General features: G+C 44.2%; 1 protein-coding gene across 3 annotated transcripts in view; it reads right to left on the bottom strand.

Moving 5' to 3' along the window:
- Positions 1 to 19,107, bottom strand: part of LOC106578316 (retinoic acid receptor alpha-A) — a 265,142-nt gene that overhangs the window by 186,246 nt on the left and 59,789 nt on the right. For 2 of the 3 annotated variants that reach the window (XM_045701982.2, XM_045701984.2), the window contains exon 2: positions 11,604 to 11,727. The gene's annotated coding sequence lies outside the window, so the exon portion shown is untranslated. Of the gene's footprint in view, positions 1 to 6,814; positions 6,885 to 11,603; positions 11,728 to 19,107 lie in introns of all 3 variants that reach the window. The other variant, XM_045701983.2, reaches the window with a different exon arrangement.

Here is a 19,107-nt window from a genome sequence, read left to right as displayed (position 1 = left end):
TATGAGCCTTTTCCTCTGTCCTCAGGGGCTTACTAGATGACTATTGATTGGTGAATTGATTGATTGATATATCTTGGAGACAGTGAGTCAACAACATCATCACTCTTCATATCGAAGAGGGGAGGCTTTATTTTTCTTTCTCCGCAGGGCTTGCAAGCAACATGATTGGTGAGGGTTGTTAGACACATACAGGCCTACAGTGAGCGCATGCTCACACCCACACAGTTTCAGTTTTAAAGCAGATTTCCTGGCATTCTACATATTCTGCCATGGAGCTAAGAGAACATTTTGCCATTTTAAAGCTAAGTCCCTGCAATCCTATGCATTTTGCCATGGCTAATGCTGTGCTTTTCGTTTCTCAAACATAACATTTTGCGCAAACATAACAAAATATATACTGCTAATTTCATTTTTTTGGGAATTCTCCCCAACTATCTAGCTTTTATTTTGGTGAATATTATTCTCAAAGATTACATTATACAAAAATATATAAGTTCATTATCTTTTCTACATACTTTGTATCTGATTTTACTCGATTAAGTTTACGCTGAAAGCGGAATTCCATCCTGAAAATGACTTACTGTATTAATTACTGTTTGGACATAGGCGACCTGCGGAAAAAACTGACAGCCCGCTCAAGGATTTCAATGCAGAAATATCCCTGTATACAACATTAAAAGGCAAGCCTACATGATGGCATAGAGCAAGACAATACCACAATGAGAATGAGGAGCTTGCTGGATAGAAGTGTTACATCAGTGGAGGCTGCTGAGGGGAGGACAGCTCATAATAATGGATGGAACAAATGGATACCATTCCACTTATTCCGCTCCAGCCATTACCACGAGACCGTTCTCCTCAATTAAGGCACCACCAACCTCCTGTGTGTTACATACACAATAATTATATGCACCCAGGCCAAAGGAATGTGGCCTTCTACTGTACTGAATGAAGCAGTTGTATAAAATATTGACGCGAAATGCAACTCCATGCACTTTATATTGTTGTCCAATTCTTTGTGTTGTTTCTATCGAACTGTATGAGGTCTGACTTGTCTTAACCTCAGCGAATCAGAACAATGAAAGAAATCACCATGTACAGTCACACACACACACGAAGAGGTCCCACACCGGGGAGCCTTGTTAACAGTTTCCACTCTCCACTGTGCTCAGTCACACACACACACACACGAAGAGGTCCCACACCGGGGAGCCTTGTTAACAGTTTCCACTCTCAACTGTGCTCAGTCACACTGAGCCTCTCTCACACAGAGAGAGACAGAGCGACAGAGAGCGAGACAGAGAGAAAGAAGCAAAGGACTGAGGGAGGCAGAGATGGACAAAGAGGAATGGAGGGGTATTGGGAGAAAGATTTTGGGAAGACTTTCTTCAAGCTTTCATGCACACATTGCTCAGAGTTATTCAGAAGCTAAGAGAGCCCCATCAGAGGGGAAGGGGGAAGAATACAAAAAGAGAGAGAGGCTGACAGGTACAGGGAAAGATTTCAGTCCCTGAGAAGCCAATCAAATAGGACAGTAGCCAAACGCGTACCCAGTAGCAGACAGGCATACAGACAGACACATGCTACTACACTTTTACAAAGTAAACCAGCTAAATGAAATCCCCAATATTAAGCCGCTACAGGAACTGAAATTAGTACTGATCTCCTAAACGAGGGCAAACAAGTCAAGCAGAAAAACAGATCCAGTTCTGAATGAAGATATACGACACGTACAACTAAAACAGTTCAGGTTACAGATATCCCCTCTCCACCTCAGGACCTCTAATAGCAGATATAGTAGCCGGTCTTTTCTAGCATAAACCTTCAACCGAGCCAGGAGATTGTATTAGCCTCTTGTGACTCCTCTCCTTTACCGTGTGTGTGTGTGTGTGTGTGTGTGTGTGTGTGTGTGTGTGTGTGTGTGTGTGTGTGTTAGCATGCATGTCGGTCTGCTGTGTGATTCTGCGTGCGTGTCCATCTTCCTCCACTCAGAGGAATGATGTGAAGGTGACACCTATCCTCCTCCTTTCTCCACTCAGCACAGCCACTGCCAACTGTACTAGGATTAGAGCACTCCATCAGAGCTTGCAACTTCTCAGATATCAGATGGCTCCAATCTGCAGCCTGGAGCTCTTCATCTCATCTGGGACTGGAATATCAGTTCCTCCCACAACAGGATGAAGGGAAGGGGCCATCTAGGAGTAAAGCATCACTAACCTGCTCTGATGACCATGTGTATTATTGTGAGTGAGGCCATCTAGAAGACTAAAACTACACAAGTTAGAAACATTTGGTGCAAAAATTGGTTAACAGCAGGGGTTGGAACAGGTTCAAGGAACAGAACTGTATTTTAATTTTAAGGAACAGAATCAAAACCGGGAACAAAAGTGAACTATACTGTTCCGGAACAGAACCATTCTTTTAAAAGCATGGGAACCAGTTTACAACGTTATTTTACATTTCAGGGATTATAATTGTTTTGTAACACAAAAAAAAAACAATGTGCCTATTCAAAGCCCTCAGTCACTCAGAAACGTATTCCGGTGTCTGCCTGCCAGCCAAACATGTTTACCACTATGTGTGCATGTATAGACTACCTACCCCTCCCCACCATAAAATACAGACGTTACAAGTGTGATTCAGAATAGGGAGAGATTTTTTATTTGAGAAGAACAGATTAACTTTTTCAACGCTATTTAACCTGTTAGGGCTAGGGGGCAGTATTTGCACGGCTGGATAATTCTTTTTTACCCGATTTAATCTGGTTACTAATCCTACCCAGTAACTAGAATATGCATATACTTATTATATATGGATAGAAAACACCCTAAAGTTTCTAAAACTGTTTGAATGGTGTCTGTGAGTATAACAGAACTCATTTGGCAGGCAAAACCCTGAGACAGATTCTGACAGGAAGTGGATACCTGATGTGTTGTATTACCTTTAAACCTATGCCATTGAAAAACACAGGGGCTGAGGAATATTTTGGCACTTCCTATTGCTTCCACTAGATGTCACCAGCCTTTACAAAGTGTTTTGAGTCTTCTGGAGGGAGATCTGACCGAACAAGAGCCATGGAACGATGATGGCCCATTAGACACCTGGCGCACGAGTTCATGTTGGGTACCCTCGTTCCAATACGTTATAAAAGACTATGCATTCGTCCACCTTGAATATTATTCATGTTCTGGTTAAAAAAGGCCCTAATGATTTATGCTATACAACGTTTGACATGTTTGAACGAACGTAAATATATTTTTTCCCCTCGTTCATGAAGTGAAGTCCGGCGGGCTTAGATCATGTGCTAACAAGACGGAGATTTTTGGACATAAATGATGAGCTTTTTTTAACAAAACTACATTCGTTATGGACCTGTGATACCTGGAAGTGACATCTGATGAAGAGAATCAAAGGTAATGGATTATTTACATAGTATTTTCGATTTTAGATCTCCCCAACATGACGTCTAGTCTGTATCGCAACGCGTATTTTTCTGGGCGCAGTGCTCAGATTATTGCAAAGTGTGATTTCCCAGTAAGGTTATTTTTAAATCTGGCAAGTTGATTGCGTTCAAGAGATGTAAATCTATAATTCTTTAAATGACAATATAATATTTTACCAATGTTTTCTAATTTTAATTATTTAATTTGTGGTGCTGACTTGAATGCCGGTTATTGGAGGGAAACTATTTCCTGAACATCAACGCCACAGTAAAACGCTGTTTTTGGATATAAATATGAACTTGATAGAACTAAAAATGCATGCATTGTCTAACATAATGTCCTAGGAGTGTCATCTGTTGGATATTGTATAAGGTTAGTGCATAATTTTAGCTGATTTTATGGTTTTGGTGACGCCTGTCTTTGAAATGGCACAACATTACACACAACTCTTGTAAATGTACTGTCCTAACATACTCTAAATGTATGCTTTCGCCGTAAAACCTTTTTGAAAACGGAAAACGTGGTTAGATTAAGGAGATGTTTATCTTTCAAAGGGTGTAAAATAGTTGTATGTTTGAAAAATGTGAATTTTGACATTTATTTGGATTCAAATTTGCCGCTCTTGAAATGCACCTGCTGTTGATGGAGTGCACCACGGGTGGGACGCTTGCGTCCCACCTAGCCCATAGAGGTTAAGGACAATATACAGTGGGGGGGAAAAGTATTTGATCCCCTGCTGATTTTGTACGTTTGCCCACTGATAAAGAAATGATCAGTCTATAATTTTAATGGTAGGTTTGTTTGAACAGTGAGAGACAGAATAACAAAAATATCCAGAAAAACGCATGTCAAAAATGTTATAAATTGATTTGCATTTTAATGAGGGAAATAAGTATTTGACCCCCTCTCAATCAGAAAGATTTCTGGCTCCCAGGTGTCTTTTATACAGGTAACGAGCTGAGATTAGGAGCACACTCTTAAAGGGAGTGCTCCTAACCGCAGCTTGTTACCTGTAAAAAAGACCTGTCCACAGGAGCAATCAATCAATCAGATTCCAAACTCTCCACTATGGCCAAGACCAAAGAGCTCTCCAAGGATGTCAGGGACAAGATTGTAGACCTACACAAGGCTGGAATGGGCTACAAGACCATAGCCAAGCAGCTTGGTGAGAAGGTGACAACATTTGGTGTTGTCGCAAATTATTCGCAAACGGAAGAAACACAAAAGAACTGTCAATATCCCTCGGCCTGGGGCTCCATGCAAGATCTCACCTCATGGGGTTGCAATGATCATGAGAACGGTGAGGAATCAGCCCAGAACTACACGGGAGGATCTTGTCAATGATCTCAAGGCAGCTGGGACCATTGTCACCAAGAAAACAATTGGTAACACACTACGCCGTGAAGGACTGATGTACTGCAGCGCCCGCAAGGTCCCCCTGCTCAAGAATACATATACATGCCCGTCTGAAGTTTGCCAATGAACATCTGAATGATTCAGAGGACAACTAGTGAAAGTGTTGTGGTCAGATGAGACCAAAATGGAGCTCTTTTACATCAACTCAACTCGCCGTGTTTGGAGGAGGAGGAATGCTGCCTATGACCCCAAGAACACCATCTCCACCGTCAAACATGGAGGTGGAAACATTATGCTTTGGGGGTGTTTTTCTGCTAAGGGGACAGGACAACTTCACCGCATCATTTGACGGGGCCATGTACTGTCAAATCTTGGGTGAGAACCTCCTTCCCTCAGCCAGGGCATTGAAAATGGATCGTGGATGGGTATTCATGACAATGACCCAAAACACACGACCAAGGCAACAAAGGAGTAGCTCAAGAAGAAGCACAAGAAGAAGCACATTAAGGTCCTGGAGTGGCCTAGCCAGTCTCCAGACCTTAATCCCATAGAAAATCTGTGGAGCGAGCTGAAGGTTCGAGTTGCCAAACGTCAGCCTCGAAACCTTAATGACTTGGAGAAGATCTGCAAAGAGGAGTGGGACAAAATCCCTCCTGAGATGTGTGCAAACTTGGTGGCCAACTACAAGAAACGTCTGACCTCTGATTTCCAACAAGGGTTTTGCCACCAAGTACTAAGTCATGTTTTGCAGAGGGGTCAAATATTTATTTCCCTCATTAAAATGGAAATCATTTTATAACATTTTTGACATGCGTTTTTCTGGATTTTTTTGTTGTTATTCCGTCTCTCACTGTTCATATAAACCTACCATTAAAATTATAGACTGATCCTTTCTTTGTAAGTGGGCAAACATACAAAATCAGCAGGGGATCAAATACTTTTTCCCCCCCACTGTAGTTATTACATTGAATGAATGGACTACAAAAAAGGTAAGACGTGTTTTTATTGTAATTCTGGTGCCGTTCTGCAAACACACAAGCTTGTTAACTAGCTAGTTTTGGTCCTACGTTAAGCCAACTCTCTGAAGTTCAAAGATATTCAAAGTACCTTCGTAGGTATAATTCTGTGGGCCTAATTCAGATAATGAATGTCATCACAAGATGGCCAGCGCTTCATGCCAAGCCTCCTCTACCCTCTCTCCCCATCCGCCAAATTTCAGTCACATCTCGTACCCTACACTTGTCTGTCCAATGCATGTATGCATGTCCAATGCACACTTCATAGCAAGCTACTCCATCTGCACTGATTGAAGTAATTTAATTAAACTAAATGCAAAAAAAAAAGTCAGATGTTTCAAAAGGAACGATATAAACAGCTGCTTTTTTGGGGGTTCGAACCAGTTTTGCTGGTCGGAACATTTGAACGAAATGAAAAACAAATATGGTTTTGTTCAGAATGAAATAATTGGAAAATCATTTTGGTTCCAACCCATGGTTAAAAGAAATGATGTTGGTGATTTTCCTGACCACTTGACTCTATAGTTGAATGATTTTCCTCTATGGAGTGCAAAGTTAAATGAACTAGCCTATAAAACAGCACTGAAATTACACATGCTATTTCATCTGGTCTTCCTATGACGACATAGGCCTACTAAACATGGACGAAAGGTATTTACCAATATAGACAGATGAAGGACACAACACAACCTTAGTGGGTTGTTTTGTAGTGCTTGTGAGTAGATTACAGAGATCAAATGAATAGGCAAGCATGGGCACATATGTTTCCAGTCATTTCTCATGGCATATGGACGGGACAAAGACAAAGTGAAAGAGAGCAAAGACAGAAAAGCGCAAGAGAGGAGAAAAGAGCGAGAGAAGAGAGCGAAAGCAGGAAAAATGAGGCAGAGAGAACAGTTAAAACAAAGAATCATTCCTAAAATAAAACAGTTTGGATGGCTCCCTGAGATGAAGAAAAAAAAGGTACAAAGTGTGATGGTGATCAAATACAGTACTGACCTCATTTCTATCTGGCGCAGACAGGAAGGAAGCGGAAAAAAAAGATCCAAATGTAACATTTGAGAGGGATCTGAAAAAAAAGGGGGAAAAAATAAAAATAAAAAAAGGGGGGGGGGGGGGGGAAGACAATGTATTCTGCTATAACAAATAAGGATTGTGTCAGTGTGGGGGGTAGGCAAAGACAACAACATGGGCTTAGATTTGATGTCCTGAATAAAAGTGTGTGTGAGAGTGTCTCGCTCTATCAGATCATGAGGCCTGCTACCTCACACGTCACACAGAGTGTCCTCACACACAACTATTATACTGCAAAGCTTTTAAAGGGCTCCTATTTCAGAATGAGTGACCAGAACATTGTTTGCAATCACTACTGCTGAGTTCTATTTTTTCCCCTTACTTTTTGGGGTTTGGGAGGGCTATTTTTAGCAACCTATTGACAAAACTATTCTCATACATGCATTATGTTGGCGCATGGGGCAAAGATGTCAGAGGAAGACAATAACGCCCAACTTCCAGATGATAACACACAACCGCCTGGAGCGTTTTCAGGGAGATAAACAGGTTGACCCCCAATGTCATTTTGACCACTTTTGACACCAGCGAGCAATTCCGCATTAGCGCCTTGGCTAAGGCTCCCCACTCCTCCGCCACCACCCGACGCAGGGGGAACATTCACCAATATAACGTATAGTATGGCTGGGGGAGCAACAACAAAAAAAAACATCCAAAGCAGTGAGGAATCCTTCATCCTTCACTAGTGTCCAATAGATGCACATCCCTCCAGTAATATATAGTCCAATGCATCTTTCACCAGTCCTCCAAAAAAAAGACTCCATATTTTATGATACATATCCTCACCAGAGCCAAAAAGGTAGGATAAAATAAATTGAAGGCGGGGAAAAAAAGGCTTTATTTTCAATGCATGGTCAATAAAGTTCTTCAATTCTAAGCAACAACGCTCCCCAGGACATTGCTCCATTCCACCCGAGCCGGACAGACTTGTGGGACCGCTAAGAACATAGCATCAAAGCCAGAACAGCTCTGCTCAGAGTGGGCCTTGGAGGAAGCTGAATTAGTGGTATGATCTTTGCCCAAAATGCATTTAAGTGCCATTTCAGAATACTGAGCAAGCAGTGTGTGTGTGTGTGTGTGTGTGTGTGTGTGTGTGTGCACAGTGTGTCGGGAGCCAACCACAGACTTGCCGGAGTAATCAACAGCTCTCCAGCAGCCAAGATCAGCTTCACAGGCAGTCGCCACTCATTTACGAGGCCGTGTCGACCACAATCCGGGCCCGAGCGAGCAATTATTAGTGTTTGTTATTGTCATACTATTTACACTGTTGCCTGAAAATATTTTTTTCTTCTGGGCAGCGCCAAACACTGTTCATTGATTGGGTGGTGCTTGGAAACTACTCTAGTGTGATATTAACTGTACCGTTGGTCATATTTGCTCAGGATATTGCAGAAGGATATGGCTGTTGTGCAATGTCTTGAGTTAGGAAATTGTCTTCATAGGGGGCCCCGGTCTTGAGGGCAGGGTGCAGGAGGAGAGTGTGTGTATGTATATACTACCATCTATTTGTTCATTCTGTACTCCAGAGTTCTTTGTAGGAAAGACAACTACCCTTCTATACACTGAACATACGAAACACGCTGTTTCCATGACAGACTGACCAGGTGAAAGCTATGATCCCTTATTGATGTCACTTGTTAAATCCACTTGAAATCAGTGTAGATGAAGGGGAGGAGACAGGTTAAAGAAGTATTTTTGAGCCTGGAGATAAGAGACATGGATTGTGTATGTGTACCATTCAGAGGATGGTCCTGGGTTTTCCACAGGCAACAGTTTCCTGTGTGTATCAAGAATGGTCCACCACCCAAAGGACATCCAGTCAACTTGACACAACTGTGAGAAGCATTGGAGTCAACATGGGCCAGCATCCCTGTGGAATGCTTTCGACATTTTTTAGAGTCCACGTCCCGATGTATTGAGGCAGTTCTGGGAGGGTCTTATTACCTGGTTAAAATAAGGATCTAAATGGAATCCTGCTTTTTTTCTTACTAGGACTGTGAGCCACACTACCACCTCAAGAGTAAATAATAATTCACTTATTAATCATAGATCTGTGCATAACTCAACGTGGTAGTGGAGAAGAGGAGTGAGGGGGACCAACAGTGCTACTTAAAAACATTTGTATAAGGTGTATATAAGAAGTGCATGTGTGGGAGGAAGTGAGAAAAGACCGAAGTTCTAGGCCTGGGAGGCATGCGTTCAGTTGTTTTGAGAGGCAGGTCCCTCTCTCTCCCTCAAGCAGGACGGTCGGAGCTACAGCCAAGCTGAAAGTGATTCCAGAGAGGGAGGGGAGAGATGGTGGGAGTGAAAGAACGAGAAGGGAGCCCAGCCATCAGCCCATCAGTCTGTGGTTATGGATGAATCTTTCCTGACGGCCCTGCCCCCCCTCATCCCCCAGCCCATCTGCCCCAGCCCCCCCACATCTCCACACAGAGACTGATATAGTACTGAAAAAGAGAGGGAAAGAGGGGGATATATAAAGAGAGAGGGAGAGATATACTCTAGTCAGGAACAGAGTAGGTGAGGGAGGGAGAGCGGGGGGTAGAGGGAGATTGATCTCAAACTAAATGGGAAAAAAAGAGGGGCGAAAAAGGGAAGAAAGAGAGATCGACAGGCAGCGACTGGGAAAGGACGCCTTTTCCCGCCCTCCATTGGCACAAAACTTTCATTACCACCAATTTAGGCAGGGAGCCATATCTGTGCTGCCATTATGGTTGGCCCACATAAATCAGTCTAATCTTCCTCACAGACCCTTAAATTACACCTCCGAGTTGGTTATTAAAATTTGTCACCCGTCTCACAACACCCGGCCGGATGGATATTGGACAGGGGCCCCAGACAAATCTGTTTCAGGGGGGAGAGACAAAGAGGGAGGCCTAGTCTACCAGCCAGCCCATACCGCCATACCTAACAGGCAGGTAGGGGGAGACCTATCATCTGGTTTGATTTATACACTCCTGTAGGTCTGGTTCAGACTTGCTCGCAACTCTCTCCCTCACATACCTATATATAGAGCACTTCTACCCCCCCGATTCCCAATTCCATTACCTATCCCACCCCCCCCCCCCCCCCCCCCAACACTCAATCAAACCCACACCCAGATAAGACGCATGATGAATGGCCTAATTGAAGGGAGTGCTGGGTAATGTTGTGTCGCTCAGATTTGAAGGCGCGAGCCGAGGATGATTAGCCTGTAGGATTTATTGTTATTGCTGCATTATTAAATAATAGACACGTCTGGGTGGGTTACCACTGGCAGACACAGAGCCCTGTAGGTGGAGGGACTGGCAAGCTCATACATCAGGCGTTTTTCCTATGGATTTCATCGAAATCTTGTAGTCCCACACGGGCAACGGTAGGACACCTGCACTTTAATTGTGTCCGAAAAGAAATACAGCGATCTATAATTCATGCCCATGAGATTTCGCTTTACCCTCTCCTACCCCCCTTCCAGCTCAGAGAAATGTAGAACGTTGTGTTTTCTCACGTGGAGTTGGCCTCGACAAAATCAAAAGGGGCCGAGGAAAATCAGAAAAGTGTTCGGAAGGAAATGGGACGATGGCGCAAAATACTCAAGTCAGAACAGTCTTTCACATGTCAAAGCTGTCGGGCCACATCAACAGGAGGGGGGGCAAGATCTAGGGGTCGGAGCCAGGACTGATCTGCTCACGAGAATAAAATAAAGACATTTCTCTGTAACCGCAATTACTATGTGATGTGAGTTTAATTGAAGAGGAGATATATGTCAACCACGACTGAATTCTCAGTGGTAGATGCTTCTGATCATCTTCATTTTAGGCTGTAAATGCTTGTTCTAGTGTACTATGTTGATCCTAAATGGGCCCCTAATTGTGGCACATGGGGAAGTGATTCAAATTAAGTGGAAGCCGAAATGGGATGTACTGGTATTTTGTAACGCAGATCTTCTAGCATAGATGGTGATACACACAGGTCCTGTTAAAGAGTTTACACTTTGACGAAACACCCAAAGGACATTGAAAATGAAATCTACCTGCGCAGGCTTGTCACAATACAGTACTGCTATACTACAATACCTGACTTTCCTTGGCAAAAAGGAAAAACAAAAGCAGACTAAACTCTTTGGTCCTTTAAAAAAAAAACATACTGTCTGAAAAATGTGCTATAGTTTGGAAAATAAACGTGATTCTGGGTGACAACACAAGGCTGTTTGTTTCCAACATAAGGACTGTTTTCCCTCAGGGTTTCCCCTCAGGAAATGTAGTCCGCTTCATGTTTTGTTTCCTTGCCACCTTTGAGTATACTGGTATCGCGACAACCTCACTGCATACCATTTTCCAGTAAAAGCTGCGACCATGTGCATCACACGCAATCAGCAGAAGAAAAAAGTGTCGCCACAGAGTTTACATTTCAAACAAAGAACAGACATTTACAGGGAAATGTACCTGTGCCATTTTCCACCTCAAACACTCCACAGCGATAGCACAACTTCCTCTCCAAATTAAAACACAGCTGTGCATTTACTCACACTCCAATGAGCGTGTGAAAGCCCACTACCACATAAATTATAGGGAAGGAGTAAGTAAGTATGTCCACACATGCACATAGCAATCAAACACTCACCACAAGTGAACATTACATAGGGAGTAGCTCGGTCTACCATTGGGACACAGTGCAGTGTATTGGAGAAGGAGTAATACAGTAGGCTATAGTTGTGAGTGAGAGTGCGTGTGCCTACCGGTGCTTCTCCTCCTCTCCCCTGCTCTAATGGCAGTGCTCAGCCTGATGGAGTGGTCTGCTCACCGGCCAACTATGCTTCTGGGTGGATGGCAGGCGGCATCGATCGCATGGATATCCCTCCTCTGTCAGAGAGAAAGAGGGAAGAGCGAGAGAGAAAGGAGAGAAGGAAAAATCAAGAGAGCGAGCCAAAAAAAAGAAGAGGGATAGAGGAAGAGAAATAAAGAGAAAGCAAGAGACCGAGAGAAGGACAGGAAGAGTGGGACAGAAAATGGGAGAAAAGGAAAATAACATTAGCGCAAATTAAGTTTATTATCTGTATCAGTCCAGGAGCCTTTTTACCCCCACCTCTCCTACCCCTAGGCATCTTTGCCATCCCCCCCCCCCACAAATGACAGTCAATTGGGACTGGCTCAGCTGGGAGTGTCAGTCATGACGGGAACACATTACAGCTTTCTCACTCACTATACTACATCTAATTGGGTTTCCTAATGGTCACTCACACTGACAAATGTGGCTACTGTAACAATGTTAGGAGGCAGTCCTTTAAATTCATAGATCGGAGTGGAACGCAGGTTGAGAGACCTACAATGCATTACCAGTCAATGAATGTGTTTTGTTGTGCAACTACATATGGGTTGTATTCATTAGGGAAACAAGTGTTTATTTTGTACACGTTCAGGTTGCCACTCCCTGTTTTAGTCCATTCCGTTTGGCACTAATGAATATGACCATGGAGTCATGGCTTCAGCCATGTTGTAAAAGCAGTCTTTAATACAGGGAGAGGAGTCCCCCATGTATTGTATCTCAGGGGACAAGCCTGTCTTCCAAACAAGTGACATATGGGATGGAGTGAGAGAGAGGGGAAATGGTGATGGTGGGAAAACAGGATAAGTTAAATGTTTCATCCCTCCCCTGCAGTCCTTCCCTCCAGTCTGAAAGCAAGCTGAGCTACTAACGTTCAATGTGTCTGGCCAGGAGGGCCTGACTGAGTGTCTGGCACAAGAATGTATACGTGTGTGTGTGTGTATGTATCAGTAAATGTATCTTACTACAGTTTGTGTGTGTGCGTTTTGTTTACTTGTGTATGACATGCAAACATATGGGTATATGAGTGTGTGTGTGTACAGAGTGATTGACCGGTGTCTGTGCTTGTGTGTGAGATCAACTGATGCGTCTGTACGTACGTGTGTGTGTGAGAGAGAGATCAACTGATGCGTCTGTACGTACGCGAGTGAGTGAGTGAGTGAGTGAGATAGAGAAAGGGTAGGCCATCATGGCTATCATATCCAGCTATCATATCCCACCAGACAGACAGGTCTGTCTGGATAATGAGACCCATTATGATTAACATATCAAGAAGAGCCTGACACAGAACAAAGACACACACAGAGCAGGAGGGTGTGTGTGTGTGTACACTGTGCACATATGGGTGAGGTAATTGAGAAAAATGGAGTGGGTTTGCCAATGTGTGCCTGCGAGAGCTTCCACTGTTTCAGATGTCAGTCTTTTCCCCCTCCCTCCTGAGCTAGCTGCTCCTGCCTCTAGGGGTGCATGCTGTGGGTCATTTTTTGTTTGCAACCAGAAGGCATTTTTTGATTCTGCTTTTGTAAAAGCAACTGCTTTGAAAGACTTAAAGTGAGATGCATGTGCTACAGCTAACTCCGATCAGCCCTACAGACAGAGCAAAGGTAACGTTCCTACTGCATCTCAAATGAAGACGGACTGGTAGCCCAGTAGAACGTGTCAGAACTGGAGAGTGATTTGTTCAATGTTATCAGTTAGAGGGTTTTGTTTGTTTGTTAGCTGAGAACTGAGGCAGCTGTTAAAACACACTGTAGACATTGCTTTATTACAACCTTTGGCTCTGGGAATGAAGAGTGGCTTCTTATTGACTAGCTATGCATTCTTATTGACTCACTAGGCATTCTTATAGGCTAGCTATGCATTCACTGGTTATTGGCGAGAACACAAAGCATAATGAATGAAGGCTCAGGCTAGATATGATTGATGTAACCTGGCAGTGCAGGATTTGGAGAGAGAAAGAACGTTAAAGTCATTGTTTTACGATTTGTTTCTTTATGAGGCTGCAGCGGCCTAATCATCCAAGGATCGAATCAGATAACTCCCTTTGCTCACACACACGCATACACACAGTCATTTGGTGGGAAACAATGGAGGGACTCTTGAAGCTGGGGTTTATGGACTATTCAAATGATGCCAGCTCAATTAGAGGCCCAAATGCCAAGAAGCAGAGCAAGGCCCTCTTCAGCTAGAGTGACTGACTGGAGAACAATGAGGACACTTGACTTCAGGGAGCACCGGGTGGACAAAGGGATATCGAGAGAGGGAGAGAAAGTAGAAGATTAAGGGAAGAAAGATAAATACAGCGGGAGATGAAGGGGGGGCTAGGCAGTGAGAGAGGAAGGGGAGGGGGGATAGGCAGTGGGCACAGAGGGACAGGAAAGCAAACAAACTGGACATATGCCCGCCAGAAACAGACCCGGGTAGTGGACTGTGAAGGCCCCTCATGCGAGCCTGCCTCTGGTCAGATACAGAGACACCCCCTCAGACACACATGTATTTCTATCACCAAATGAGATTAGTGCTACTGCTATTCCAGCCAGCATGCAGTCATCCATCCATGATACTCCCTGGGGAGGGAACGGACGGACACACAAAGGGCCATGTCCCCAACTCCCCGTCCAGTCTTTATATAGTGACCTTGATCCTTAGGCCACTATTGACCACAGAGAATATGACAAACAGAAATACACACACTCAATTAACACAACTAGTCCAATTCAGTCCAAATAACAAAGCAACACTACGCTGAACTGAAGTGTCAAAAAAGGCCAAAGAACCCAATGAAGATCAGATGGGGGGGATTTTGCAGATGGTTAATTCCAGTTGATACTGCCCACACCACCAGGGGAACAATGACAACATTGATCCTTGGGTCTCAGACAAGAGTACTAATGTCCTCTTGCAGTAAATATTTCTCCTCAGCCAAACCTCCAAATTGGGTTCAACAATACCTCAGTAAACTTTGACGAGTCGAACGCTCCTCTGTGCTGCCAACAGCAATCACCGCACGCCCCAGGTGGTTCTCATTGACTCGACAAACTCCTCGGCGGGGCGCCGTGCCAGAGGAAATTGGCTCGTCCGCGGTACATTTATCGCACTAGCAAGCAACGCCGAGCTAGCTGAGGCCTTTCAATTCAACACCCGTTTTGGTCTCTTTGCTCTAGCTCAAGGAGCCTTTCAGCAGCCAGTTATCCAGCTGTCTCAGAGCAGCTGGGAGCCTTAGGAGCAGCATTGGGGGAGAGGATCCCATCCAACGCACAATTAAAGACAACCTTTTCTATTAGCCTAGCCTACTAGAGCCTAATTTGGGCTGTGTTATGGTCCTTTCCCTATATAATATCATCTGGGGATAATAGGGGGCTCAGCTTCCCTCCACTGTAGAGGACTTCCTGTTTAATGTAGAGGATATTGGATAATAGGGGCTCTTCGTGCTGCAAGAGCTGTGGAGATGGTCCTTCATGGGACCATCATGGCCCGTCATCAATATACATCTTATTCATTATGATTTAAAAAAAGGGAGGGAAAAAAAATGATCCTAGATCAGCTTATACGGTCCCAGGTGTTTAGTGTCATTGTTCAATGGGGATGAGTGCCCCCTACTGCCCATCTCTTTAACAGCAACTCATCCAGAGGGAGGTTTAGCTTTTGTTTTTAAATAGATCTTTCGCTGCCATTCTGTGTACAACTGTGTTGCCGATCTTGCCAAGCCATCTTGTCACAAGAGGACCACAATGGAAATAAGTCCCAGACTTTTCTTCATGTACATGTCTTTTTCAAGTTGTGACTTGTTTTTAAAATGGTCAAATTAATAAACTAAAAAGGGCAGCCCCCAATTGAAGAAGTGCCCCTCCTTAATTTCAACTGTCGGGCAGTATATGAAGATTAATTATTCTCCATATAATTTGCACCCCAATTTATGCAAACCAGCCTGTGCACCCATCTCCCTCCTTAGCTAGGCTAACTAATCAGCAGAGGGATTCATCATAATCTTGGCTGTGTGTGTGTGAGGTAATTTGTGCTGTGTTATTGCCTCTCCTCTCACTGTGTCAGTGTTAATAGTGCAGACCCAGTGGGGCGCTGTGGAGCGGGAGAGAGAGAGCCCCAGGCTAGCCCATTAAAAGGAAGGCCTTCTCATTTAGACAGGCACAGCACTGCTGAATGTGGGACAGGGACAAGGAGCGCATATCTTCCTCCTCACTGCTTTGTATTGGTCACGGTGAGCTCCGCAAAACATGGAAACAAAAATAATCTATCCGACCACAACCTCGAGACGTTTTCCTCCTCTTAAGTCTTTCCTCTTATACATATCCCTGAATCTCTTCTTTAAGAATGTTCTTTCTTCTAAAATCCCCCACCTAGGCTTTCACCGCTACTACACTACTCTTCTCCCCTTCTCTTCTTTCCGTCGCCAGGCCAATCCGTTCTACTCTCCCGTTTTTTCTACTCTCATCCCTGGTCTCTCCTCCCTTGTTCTCCTACCTCTACTCTTCCCCCCCCCCCCTCCCCCCCTCCCCTCCCCCCTCCCTCTTGTTCTCATCTACTCTCCTCTTAATTTCTCCTCATTCTCTCCTCCATCACGGGACCCACCACTTACTGTAGTATCTATGACTTAATGCTGGCTCCCGCTGACAATTTATGCATCGGCCGCCAGAGCAAGGCACCTTATGCCCCACTGTACAGCCAACGCTATGGATTGGCCTATAAATAGCCACGTGTCCTGTAAAAGCTTTTCATTACAGAGACATCGCGCGATCGATATCCGCTACAATCTAATTGCTAACCGTGCCGGCCCTAAAAACATGTATTTTTGGACGGATAGCAGAGTAGGGTGTCGTTTTTGGCAAAGGACTTCGAGGGGTTTTCTGTCTGAGTGAAATATTAAATAAACATTTACGCCTAGCCTACTGCCTTTTGTGCATTGCTGCGCTTACAATGTGAAGAAATAATAGTTGATTAACATTTTAAGATAAACGTTCTGATCGGTTGCTTCAGACTCATTGCTTTTTAAAAAAGGTACAGTATATATATATTTTTTTAATGTAGCCTAGGCCTACTGGGTGTATGAATTTGGGCTCCATCATCCCACAACTGTCCCAAAGTCTGTTTGGAATAGGCCATTTCTTTCTTGACAAGCTGACCAATAGAATCAGTAGCCTAAACTTCTCTACTAGATGGACATAGGCTAGTGATTTTACTGTTCGTTACTCATCTTGTTGGCTGAGGAAAAGTAAATGTGGTCAGTTAAATCTAACATGTTCAAAGTGCACATCCAGATTCACTAAGAAGGACAGCAAATCGTCTTTGCATCCTCGACTTGCATGCTCTGCTAATAGGAATTACCATATTCTAAAATGTGATTTGTCATTCTGAGCACCATGGGTGGACGCCCCAGGTTACGCACCCAAAGCATATGGGTCCGGTAAATTTCTCAAACGTCCGGTAAATTAAAAAAATGTTGCCGGTCAAATGTCCGGTGCCACATTTTCCTAACGGAAATCATGCAGTATAGACACACAGCAGAGTTGAATTCAATTCTTAGTTGAACTACACATGGAAGTCACCGAGTACAGCTACTATTTCCTGAATTGACTGAAATGTATTAAAAATGTACCCCTACTCAGCTATACACCTACAGAATGTCAATGACTTATCTAACCCACTCATTTCAAAAGAATGACCGTTGAAATGAAAAATGAACTGCTCCATTTTAAACTAAGTACTCTAGCAAGCACTTCCCTCTCTGACTGTTGTGTGATAGTCTACTCATCTATTATCACACTCTTCATTCATATTACCCACACACTCTCTATCGGCATCCCCCGGTGATGAATGTGTTCCTTTTTCCCCTTCCAGAAGCTTGTGTGTAAGTTTAAGATAAATAAAAGAGGGGAACGTAAAAACGAAGGGCAGGAAAAGAAACAGTGCTGGAGCGATGCTTCATGTTGGAAAGGCCCGAGAGGCGCTTTCAATCAATACGTAGCATTGCCGGGTGTACACCATCATTAGAGAGGACGCTTCCCTGTTCATTTATCAATGAGACGTGCACCTGACCGCTTCCTGTAAACAACCACTCAGTATAGTATTCAGACCCCTTGACCTTTTCCACATTGTTACAGCAATCTACACACAGTACCCCATAATAACAAAGCAAAAACAGGTTAAAAAAAAGAACAAAAAAAAAGAAAAAAAAAACAGGGGCCTCCCAAGTGGAGCAGCAGTCTAAGGCACTGCATTGCAGTGCTAGAGGTGTTATTACAGACCTGGGTTCAATCCCGGGATGTGCCACAACCGGGAGTCCCAAAGGACGGCGCACAATAGGCCCAGCGTCGTCCGGGTTAGGGGAGGGTTTGGCCAGGGGGTCTTTACTTGGCTCATCGCGCTCTAGCAACCCCTTGTGGCGGGGAGGGTTCCTGCAGGCTGACCCTGGTAGCCAGTTGAACAGTGCTGTTTCCTCCGGCACACTGGTGCGGCAGGCTTCCGGGTTAAGCTGGCGGGTGTTAAGGAGTGCGGTTAGGCAGGTCATGTTTCGGAGGACGCATGACTCCACCGTCGCCTCTCCCGAGCCCGTTGGGGAGTTGCAGCAATGAGACATGATCGAAATTGGGGAGAAAAAGGGTGGTAAAATACCAAAATATAAAATAATAAAAATTTAAAAAATGAAATACCTAATCTACATAAGCATTCAGACCCTTTACTATGAGACTAAATTCAGCTCAGGTGCATCCTGTTTCCAATTATCATCTTTGAGATGTTTCTACAACTTGATTGGAGTCCACCTGTGGTAAATTCAATTGATTGGACATGATTTGGAAAGGAACACAAACACAAACACAAACACAAACACACACACACACACACACACACACACACACACACACACACACGTCTATGAGGTCCCACAGTTGACAGTGCATGTCAGAGCAAAAAACCATGCCACGAGGTCGAAGGAACTGTCAGTAGAGCTCCGAGACACAGATCTAGAGAAGGGTACCAAAACATTTCAGCATTGAAGGTCCCCAAGAACACAGTGGCCTCCATCATTCTTAAATGGAAGAGGTTTGGAACCACCAAGACTCTTCCTAGAGCTGACTGCCCGGCCAAACGGGGGAGAAGGGCCCTGTTCAAGGAGGTGACCAAGAAGAAGCCGATGTTCACTGACAGAGCTCCAGAGTTCCTCTGTGGAGATAGAGATGGTTGTCCTTCTGGAAGGTCTCCTGTAGCACTCCAACAATCAGGCCATTATGGTAGAGTGGCCAGATGGAAGCCACTCCTCAGTAAATGGCACACGACAGCACGCTTGGAGATTGCCAAAAGGCACCTAAAGGACTCTGACCATGAGAAACAAGATTCTCTGGTCTGACGAAAGCAAGATTGAACGCTTTGGCCTGAATGCCAAGCGTCACGTCTGGAGGAAACCT

Source organism: Salmo salar, chromosome 19 (genome assembly GCF_965601325.2).
Source record: "Salmo salar chromosome 19, fSalSal1, whole genome shotgun sequence".
NCBI classification, from domain to species: domain Eukaryota; kingdom Metazoa; phylum Chordata; class Actinopteri; order Salmoniformes; family Salmonidae; genus Salmo; species Salmo salar.
Note: the sequence above shows the minus strand (reverse complement) of the source record. Positions and strands in the feature narration are given on the sequence as shown.